This window comes from Eptatretus burgeri, unplaced genomic scaffold (assembly GCF_056783735.1).
Source record: "Eptatretus burgeri isolate ZD-2024b unplaced genomic scaffold, Ebu_testis_v1 Ebu_testis_scaffold_60, whole genome shotgun sequence".
Classification (NCBI taxonomy): Eukaryota; Metazoa; Chordata; class Myxini; order Myxiniformes; family Myxinidae; genus Eptatretus; species Eptatretus burgeri.
In genome coordinates this window covers 85,001-95,560 of record NW_028222010.1, presented here as the reverse complement: position 1 = coordinate 95,560, position 10,560 = coordinate 85,001, and the positions used below count along the sequence as shown (strand labels likewise).

The 10,560-nt window shown below is 42.3% G+C and overlaps 1 protein-coding gene and 1 long non-coding RNA gene across 22 annotated transcripts in view; one reads left to right on the top strand and one right to left on the bottom strand.

The window, feature by feature from the left end:
* Positions 1-350: 350 nt before the first annotated feature.
* LOC147007650 (uncharacterized) overlaps positions 351-10,560 on the bottom strand; it is a 63,931-nt gene continuing 53,721 nt past the window's right edge. For 5 of the 21 annotated variants that reach the window (XM_085866691.1, XM_085866690.1, XM_085866671.1 and 2 more), the window contains exons 4-8: positions 6,642-6,699; positions 6,361-6,463; positions 5,244-5,344; positions 3,894-3,942; positions 3,146-3,377 (exon numbers count right to left, since the gene is read on the bottom strand). The gene's annotated coding sequence lies outside the window, so the exon portion shown is untranslated. Of the gene's footprint in view, positions 553-2,142; positions 3,378-3,827; positions 3,943-4,187; positions 4,260-5,243; positions 5,345-6,360; positions 6,541-6,641; positions 6,700-10,560 lie in introns of those variants that run through there. The other 16 variants (XR_015054032.1, XM_085866672.1, XM_085866675.1 and 13 more) reach the window with 16 other exon arrangements.
* Positions 3,375-9,966, top strand: LOC147007651 (uncharacterized). The gene is made up of 3 exons (XR_015054033.1): positions 3,375-3,456; positions 9,673-9,734; positions 9,825-9,966. It is a non-coding gene; the product is annotated as an uncharacterized LOC147007651 (long non-coding RNA).

The following is a 10,560-nucleotide window of genomic DNA, read 5'->3' as shown; positions in this document are numbered from 1 at the left end:
TACGAACTAAGAAATATGTTTGCTGTTTTAGTTTAATCTCAAAGGACAACACTGCAAGGACTGCCAAGCAGATCGAGAAAACCGAGTCAAGAGAAATTAAAACGGAGGGCACTCGATTACTCCGAAGAGACTGAAAAACCAGGCTGAGTTATCCTCACTCCATCCCTCTTCCTCCACCAACAGATGGTGCCTCTCACCATACCGACCTCAACACTTCATTCATTCCAGTTCAATGTAGTGAACCATCCATCATGTGTTCGTACCCTACTCGACCAGGCTATTTGACTTGAATTTTCATGTTCGTGAACAATTGCAATTAAACACAAGAAAACAAAAATATATTTAGCAATCAAATTTATTTTCAGTATTTATTTCACATGCAACAACGCAGTACTGGCAAAACAGAGGATGCAACAAATATGGTATCATCATCATCATGATCATCAATCAGCTCCTGGCTTCCAAACTGGAAACCTGCATCCTCCAATGAAGCATCTCACAATGACTGGACCCTGCCAGAGATCTTTCATGAAATTGATGTTGAAGAGTTGTCTGTTCAGGGTGACAATGGGATCAAAGGGGTTATGAGTTAGACTGAGTTTTCAAAAGTAAATATACAGTCAAGGCTCGTGGAAGAACTAATACACTGAACAGATCAGGACATAACAGGACAAAAGGAACAGCATAGAGAGGGGGAAACACCAACAGTGGAGTTGAAGGACAAAATAAAGGTTGCTTGAACAAACAATGGGTGCAGGGAGGAATGGGGGGCAGGAAAGGGGATGCACGGGGTGGACATGATGGATACAGAAGGAAACTCTCATGAGGGAAAAACTGGAAATTTGGAGTTTTGCTTGAAAAAAAACACGAGTTAAAACTCGAGTTTGTGTTGATTGCATAAGTTGCAGGTGAGTCTTTTTGTGTTTGGGAGAAGGTGGGTAATTAACCAAGTGGTGACGTGGGTGTTCTGGTGTCTGGGTGGCATGAATGAAATGTGTCCCTGTGACATGAAGGTGGTGTTGGAGAGGAAGCATTTTTGTTTCTGTGTGAAGATGGTCAATATCAGTGAGTTGGGGACAGGCTGCGATGATTCTGAATGAGTTGTTGAGTGAAACGTGAGCTTTTCTGTGAGGAAGAGAGATTGAGACCCATGTTTGTAAGATTATTTTGCATGAGTGTGTCTGGTTACAGCATTGAAATGTTCAATTGTTAATGGTGATGGTTCTACTTCTTGACACATCCTCACACCACATGCTGCCATGCTTAAACACATGCCTTGGCACTTTCAACAAAACTTCCAAGGTCACTCAAGGTACACCTTTGTTTTGGCAACCAGCAGCATCACTGATGTGTCATCATCTTGGCAGTAACAAGTGTTGGGCCATTGCTGTGTCCCCATTTATTTGGGATACTTTGCAACATCCCACTACAGCGTGCAGGCAGATAAGACATCGACATTCTTGCCAGGGCTCGTGTGACCCTGCTGGCATGCATTATTTGGGCTGCAGCATCAATCTGGAGGTGTCGTAATCACCCGTCAGGCTTTCGTGCCACATTTGAATCCGAGTGGGAGCAGGGTCCAAATTGAGTGATTGTGTGGTGGTGAGGAAACTCTTTTTGGACCCCTCACCTGCACCACAATGACAACTGATTATGTTGTGGATGTCTTGTACATGGACTCTGCTTTATACTTTCCTTTCTGTTGGTAATTCTGCTCCCCTACTTTTGGATGGAGTGATGCCAGCAGACAAGAGATAGTTTTTTTTTTTTCATTGGTTGGTTCGAGACATCTGGGAGCACATTTTTGATGGACTTGAGCCAAAGATTAGCTCCGGCAACCCCAGAATAATTATGGGAATAATTGTGGCCGTAAAAGAAAAAGAGTGAGGACATGAAGTAAAAATTTTCAGGAAAGGAAGAGAACATTGAAAAGGTGAAACTCGAAGAATAAAGGAAAGATGAAATAAAAATATCCACTAATCATCCCAAAAATAAGAATTCTGATTCCCAACGCATCAACAACCAAATGTGTGATGTAAACAATCTGGAATCACACAATGACAGAAGGCAGATGGACAATGAAGTTTCATCATTCAAAGATTCCTCTCATCTGCGAGATGATGAACCAAGTGGAAAACTCACCTCACATGAGAGAATGTCTCTCTCCTCAAACCCATCTTTACTGTCCAGTTCACCTTAGGCACATCCCTCATTCACCCTCATCTTCCTGATCGAACGTGTGTCGAAGGAGATGAGACAGAGGGGAAGAAAGAGAAATATGGAATTACAGTGAGATCTGCAGACGCTTGTGGTTGCACAACTCGGTAAAGTGAAATCTTGCTTGACAAACCAATAATATCCTCTCCGTCTTGAAACAAAAAGCGACTACGTGATTGTTGTTGATACGATTTATTTATATGACGTAATGGGACACAGATGAGGGTCAAACCTATGATAGAGAAATGTGCTGAATAATTACATGTCCATTTCATTGTGACGTAATCATGTCATGCCAAATTGTGTCGAATGCTTTCCCCTGAGGATCGAACGTGGAAGTAACAATTTCAATTCCAGGTAAGTCCGCATCTGGCAGCAATCACTGCATTGAGATACAAGGAGTGTGTTTGCAGTGTGCCATATACACTGGGTAGTTTGAAACTGATTGTATTGATGAGTCAGCGAATGCATCGCTCCTGAGCAGGAGTCGTAATCCAGGGACGTCATTTTATTGGCACATCACTTCTTTATTTTGTGGCTTGATAACATCTTCTCATCTTACTTTGGAAATCTTTCCTCTCATCACGTTAAAGAGCCATGTAAAATAGCTCATGGAATACCCTGCTTTGAATGTGTTCAGCGATTTGATCCTTCTCGTTTTCTGGCTGGAATTCATTGTTAAAGAATGTGATCAGTGTGTTTTTTGGATGATCCATATGCTGGTGTCTGGGAAATACTTTCAAATTTGCTCAGAATGTGTTGTGTCACTCCCAAAACCTGAGCGTGCATGAGATGCATGTGCTGAATGATCATGGCACGATACACTTACGTCATGTGGAAACTTGCAATAAGGTGTTCTGCACATCCCTCGTGCCAAAAAGGCCCTTGGAATGAAAGCTGAAACAGTGCTTTAACAATTACGTTGTCATTTCTTCATGTGTGTGTTTTTTTTTTATGGTGGAGGAGAAATCAACAAAATGTAATCATCGCCACTCTCTCTCCCTCGTAGCAAACAGGTAAATATAAAATCCTCAAAAAACTCGCTTACCTGCTCTATGGGCAGATTGTTTTCTGCAGATTGGACATTGCAGTTTCTGGGTGGCAAGCTGGGAGAGAAGGTGCTTCATCTCCAGTCAGCAAAATAATTTTTCCTGGCATTGCTGTTTGATGAAAGGAAGGAAGAAGAAGTTTAAAGATGTCAATGAGAGAGCAGCTGTCTGATAACCTGCTGAGTGATTGGTGAGTTTTTCTCAAATTATGCTGTGATTGGCTGTTTGATCAGCACGTGTACGAACTCAACAGAATCAAGAATATAAAAACTGAAAATCATTTTCAGATATTGCAGTGAGAATTCAATAATAACGTAGAAAATACGTAATTCAATTGGAGTGTGGATGTAAAAGAAAGTGGAAGTCAAATTATGTTGAATTTAGCAATGCTGTGAGATGATGTACGGCTTTGCGATCGTTAAACCGTAACCCCTCGATGAGATTACCTTCCCATCAAAAAGGTGAACGAAAAATCACAACTTTCAATAAAAAGACAAAATAATCAGGAATCTTAACAACATGAAAACCTCTGAAGATTTTCTAACTCACTCAATTGGTCACCTGTCATGAATTCTTTCTCCTCAAATTTAACATTAATTTCACACTGTGTGTGTGTGTGTTCCTCACTCAAACTCCACCTCATCTTGAATGTGTGATGAAGGAGTCTCAACAAAGGCTGAGGAAGAAACAAAGAATGTTTTAGTACAAACTCAACGATGTCTCATGGGATTAGAAATAGGGAAAGTCTTCTTGGGGCAGAAAGGATAAAGAGCTGTCGAAATCCCAGTTGTATAAAGGGAAAATACACCGATGGAAGAAAGGAAGGTTGTGCTTGACAAATGTATTTGAGTTTTATGAAGCAGTTTCTCATTGGATGCACAGTGAGTGAACAAAAAATTGGAAACATCAAAAGAATGTTACTTTTTCGGTTGTTGAGCCACCAGTTGCATCCAGGAAGGCATGGATATGACATGGTGTGGAGTCAAAAAGGATCTAGAATTGCAGAATTTGATAACTTGTAACAGCATTGAAATGTTTAATTGTTAATGGTGATGGTTCTACTTCTTGACACATCCTCACACCACATGCTGCCATACTTGAACACATGGCACTTTCAATGAAACCTCCCAGGTCACTCAAGGTACACTTTTGTTTGGGTAACAAGCAGCATAACTGTTGTGTCATCATCTGGGAATCATCTTGGCAGAAACAAGTTTTGGGTCATTGCTGTATCCCCATTTATTTGGGATACCTTGCAGCATCCCACTACAGCGTGCAGGCAGTTTAAACATCGACATTCTTGCCAGGGCTCGGTTGACCCTGCTGGCATACATTAGTTGGGCTGCAGCATCAATCTGGAGGTGTCGTAATCACCCGTCAGGCTTTCCTGCCACATTTGAATCCGAGTGGGATCAGGGTCCAAATTGAGTGCTTGTGTTGTGGTGAGGAAACTCTTTTTGGACCCCTCACCTGCACCACAATGACAACTGATTATGTTTTGGATGTCTTTCATATGTACTCTGCTGAATACTTTCCAATCTGCTGGTAATTCTGTTCCCCTCCTTTTGGATGGAGTGATGCCAGACAAGAGATAGTTTTTTTTCCATTGGTTGGTTCGAGATATCTGGGAGCACAATTGTGATAGACTTGGGTCAAAGATTACCCCCGGCCAACCCCAGAATAATTGTGGGAATAATTGTGGCCGTTAAAGAAAAAGAGTGAGGACATGAAGTAAAAATTTTCAGGAAAGGAAGAGAACATTGAAAAGGTGAAAATCTAAGAATAAAGGAAGGATAAAATAAAAACATCCACGAATCATCCCAAAAATAAGAATTCTAATTCCCAACGCATCAAGAACCAAATGTGTGATGTAAACATTCCGGAATCACACAATGACAGAAAGCAGATGGACAGTGAAGTTTTATCATTCAAAGATTCCTCTCATCTGCGAGATGATGAACCAAGTGGAAAACTCACCTCACATGACAGAACGTCTCGTTCCTCAAACCGATCTTTACTCTCCAGTTCAACTTACGCACACCCCTCATTCAGCCTTATCTCCTTGATCGAATGTGTGTCTAAGGAGATGAGACAGAGGGTAAGAAAGAGAAAATATGGAATTACAGTGAGATCTACAGAGGCTTGTGTTGCACAACTCGGTAAAGTGAAATCTTGCCTGACAAACCAATAATATCCTCTCCGTCATGAAACAAAAAGCGAATACGTGATTGTTGTTGATACGATTTATTTATGTGACATAATGGGACACAGATGAGGGTCAAACCTGTGACAGAGAAACGTGCTGAATAATTACATGTCCATTTCATTGTGACGTAATCATGTCGTGCCACGTTGTGTCGAATGCTTTCCCCTGAGGATCAAACGTGGAGGTAACAATTTCAAAACCGGGTGAGTCCACATCCGGCACCAATCACTGCGTTGAGATACAGGGAGTGTGTTTACAGTGTGTCATGCACACTGGGTAGTTTGGCACCAATTGTATTGATGGGTCAGCGAATGCATCGGTCCTGAGCAGGAGTCATTATCCAGGGACGTCAACTTATTGGCACATTACGTCTTCATTTTGTCGCTTGATAACATCTTCTGATCTTTCTTTGGAAACCTTTCCTCTCCTCACGTTAAAGAGCCATGTAAAATAGCAAATGGAATACCCTGCTTTGAATGTGTTCATTGATTTGATTCTTCTCATTTTCTGAATGGAATGAATTGTTAAAGAATGTGATCAGTGTGTTTTTGGATGATCCATTTGCTAGTGTCTTGGAAATACTTTCAAATTTGCTCAGAATGTGTTGTCACTTCCAAAACCTGAGCGTGCCTGAGATGCATGTGCTGGATGATCATTGCATGATGCAATTACGTCATGTGGAAACTTGCAATAAGGTGTTCTGCACATCCCTCGTACCAAAAAGGCCTTTGGAATGAAATCTGAAACAGTGCTTCAACAATTACGTTGCCATTTCTACATGTGTGTGTTTTTTATGGTGGAGGATAAATCAACAAAATGTGATCATCGCCCTCTCTCTCTCCCTCGTAGCAAACAGGTAAATATAAAATCCTCAAAAAACTCTCTTACCTGCTCTGTGGGCAGATTGTTTTCTGCTGATTGGACATTGCGGTTTCAGGGTGGCAAGGGGGGAGAGAAGGTGCTTCATCTCCAGTCAGCAAAATATTTTTTCCTGGCATTACAGTTTGATGAATGGAAGGAAGAAGAAGTTTAAAGATGTCATTGAGAGAGCAGCTGTCTGATAACCTGCTGAGTGATTGGTGTTTATATTCAAATTATGCTGTGATTGGCTGTTTGATCAGCACGTGTACGAACTCAACAGAATCAAGAATATAAAAACTGAAAATTACCTTCAGAAATTGCAGTGACGATTCAATAATAACGAAGAAAATCCGAAATTCAATTGGACTGTGGATGGAAAAGAAAGTGGAAGTAAAATTTTGTTGAATTTAGCAATGCTGTGAGATGATTTACGGCTTTGCGATCGTTAAACCGTGACCCTTCGAGAAGATGATCTTCCCATCAAAAAGGTGAACCAAAAATCACAACTTTCAATAAAAAGACAAAATAATCAGGAATCTTAACAATATGAAAACCTCTGAAGATTTTCTAACTCACTCAATTGGTCACCTGTCATGAATTCTTGCTCCTCACTTTTAACATCAAATTCACACACACACTGTGTGTGTGTGTGTGTGTGTGTGTGTGTGTGTGTGTGTGTGTGTGTGTGTGTGTGTGTGTGTGTGTGTGTGTGTGTGTGTGTGTGTGTGTGTGTGTGTGTGTTCCTCACTCAAACTCCACCTCATCTTGAATGTGTGATGAAAGAGACTCAGCAAAGGCTGAGGAAGAAACAAAGAATGTTTTAATACAAACTCAACGATGTCTCACGGGATTAGAAATCGGGAAAGTCTTCTTGGGGCAGAAAGGATAAAGAGCTGTCGAAATCCCAGTTGCATTAAGGGAAGATACACCGATGGAAGAAAGGAAGGTGATGCTTGACAAATGTATTTGAGTTTTAGGAAGCAGTTTCTCATTGGATGTTCAGAGAGTGAACAAAAAATTGGAAACATCAAAAGAATGTTACTTTTCGGTTGTTGAGCCACCACTTGCATCCAGCAAGGCATGGATACAACATGGTATGGAGTCAAAAAGGATGGAGAATTGCAGAACTGGAATGTAGCACCATTATTCCACAAGGAAGTCCTCCAATTCACGTCGGTTTGATGAAGGCAGAAATCGCTTCATCAGGGGCCAACAAGACACCCCTCCAAGCAGGGAAGAAATTCTGCATAATGGGATGCAGATGATCATTAAAGATGGTAATGTAGCATGCTGCATCAACCCTGCCTTCTGATGGAATGAGTGGACCCAAGTGATGCCAGAAAAGCATACACCACACCATGATGAAACCGCCATAAGCTTTCAGTTTTGAAATAGGCACTCAGAGCTGTATAAATCCCTGGGTTGTCCCCACATGTGCACACGTCCAATCATCGAGAACAAGGTGAAGGATGACTCATCAGATCATATCACGTTCCTTCACGACTCGGCAGCCCATTGCCTGTGCAACTCCTTGGATCACTGGCCCCACAAATGGGCATTGCCAGGTCTTATGATCAGTTTGTGCAGAGCATCCCGCTTTGATTTTTAATCCTGTGAAGTTTCCTTCAGACTGTTTTGGATGATACAGGATTCTCACAAGCTACATTGAACTTTTACACTGTCCATCATTGCTCCCGTTTCACCTCGCAGTCCAGAATTATGCCCGTGCATCACGCTTGTCGAGTGTACGCTTCCATCCAATGTTTCCCTTTGATGATGATGTCTTTCCTTTGTCCCAGACTGACATAACTTTTGAAACATTTCCTTGTGACATGTTCGCAATTTCCCCAGCCTTTGCCACTGAAGCGACTGCCAATCCCCACCAATATTTCCACCCCATTAAAAGTCATTGAGGTGACCTCCTGCAGCCATACTGGCTCTAAATAGTAGACTTGAGCCGCAGTTGAGTTCATTCCCTCCCAACCCCAAGTCCTCAACCACCATCAGGTCATCTACCACCCCCCCCCCAAGTTCTCAAAGTTCCCCCCAACCACAAATCCTAAAAAGCACCCCCACCTCACCACACCGATGACAAGTCCTCAACCACCCCTCACTCTACTTCCAATTCTCTGTCCCCCTTCTGCCCCCCCCCCACCGCAAATATCTGCCCTCCCCTCCCCCTTTCTTCCCATTTTTAACAAGGTGCTCATTCCCGTTCGTTAAGAAAAACGATAAAAGTAAATATCGATGGGACAATGTTCAATTCGAAATTTCTCAAGATTCCCTCATAAGTTCACTCAATGATAAGAAAAAACATACAAGGTCATCCGTAATGGGGAAAAATGTTGTCGGGTTCGACTCCACATCGGACATTCTGCTTTGAGTCACCTAACAATGAATGGAGGCCCTGATAATCAGACATGAGATCAGGGCCGTCACTCTGGACATATCTCACGCTTTTGATGCAGTCTGGCATTCTGCCTTACTCTCCAAACTCTCTTCCTGTAAAGGCCAACTCCATACATGACTGAATGACTTCCTCCTCTCTCGTAACCTTTGTGTGTCATTCAATGGAATCTTTTCATCTCATCACCCTGTCAAGACTGGAATGCCCAAGCAGTGGGCCGAGTTCTATTCCTGATCTTCAACAATGATCTCGCTGACTCTGGAAAATCCTCTTTATCTATTTGCTGATGACTCCACCCTCTGCCGTGACATCAATTATCCTTCAGGAAGGCAGGCTGCAGCATCTGCCCTCTCTTCAGGCCTTGGAAAAAAAATCACAAGCTGGCCAAAGACTTGGAATGTCTTTCAATCTGACAAATCTCACGCTCTTATTTCATTTCTCTCCTAAATTATAGTCTGACAAACCACACCTCTTGTCCCACCTCCTCCCGCAAATCTACTTTCTTACCAATCCTCTTCAGGAAGTTCATTCAATCAAGCTCCTGGGCTTCACTATCAGCAATGATATTTTTAGGGCAAACCACATTTCAAAGTTGGCCTCCGAAGCCATTCTCCAAATGACCACACTCCGTCATACAAAGTCCTTCCTTGGCACACCTGAACTCAAATCCACCTCCAAGGGCTTCATGAGCAGCTTGGTGGAGGACTTTTCTCTATCCTCTGGGCTGGTTCCCGTCTCACATCTCTCCCTGCTTGATGCTGTACAAACCAAGGCCTTCAAGATCATTGGATTTTTCCCTCACTGAATCTGAGTCGAGGACGAACCTATGGCTGTCACTTCACTGCCGCAGACAGGTCAATGGTTTCTCTGTCTTTGACCACCTCATTTCCAGGATTGCACGTTCTGATCTTTCTGTGCTTTGTCACCCCCAGGTTTCTGCAGGGCTCACAAGGTCCACCATCAACCCCCTTCTTGTGAAACTATCAAAATCCAGGTCACTGCAGACATCCAATCATTAGTTCCTCTTTTTTCTTGCCTAAAGAATCAACTTCTATCTCCTGTTCAATCGCATTCTTCCTTCCAGATTTTCAAGACAGCTGTTCGCCACCATCTCAGATCGTCACCATTTGAACAACATGATCTTTTCTGCCCTTGTTAACCCCGCCCAAATCCCTCCTCTGTTAAATTTTTCAGTCTTCCCTCCTGGGAGTTTCCTTGTGTCCATCTTGTCCATGCCATGCATGTTTTGCTTCCTGTTTTAGTCTGTTATATCCTAATGCCGCTGTTAGTCTGTGAAGAGCAGTGTGGCAGCTCTTCCACGAGCCTCGACTATGTGTACAAAAAAGACCCTTCAGACAGCGAAGACACTTTAAGATCCCTCAAACCTCAAAGACTCTTCAGCTCCTCTATATCACGAAACACAGCCTCATTACGACCGCCCTTCATCAGGAGAAGAGCGTCCATTCCACAAGGCTATTCATGTTCATTTAAAATGTAGTTTGAGCATTCCTCCTATAACCGCTCACCAGAGATAGGTGACTTTCCCCAAATTACACTGTGATTGTCTTCCTGATCAAATTTTGTGCAAAATTTACAGAAACAGGGGTATTGGAATTGAAAAATACTTTCAGGAATCATCGAGGATTCAACAAAAGTCGAAAAGCAAATAAATAACACAATCACGACACAGAAACAAAACACTGAAATGAAGCAGAATTTTCTGAAAAAATTGGAGAATTTGGTAATGCGGTGACACCGGCATTGCTAACACAGCAACTCCAACCATGATATGATTATTCTCTGAACGTAAAACAAAGTTA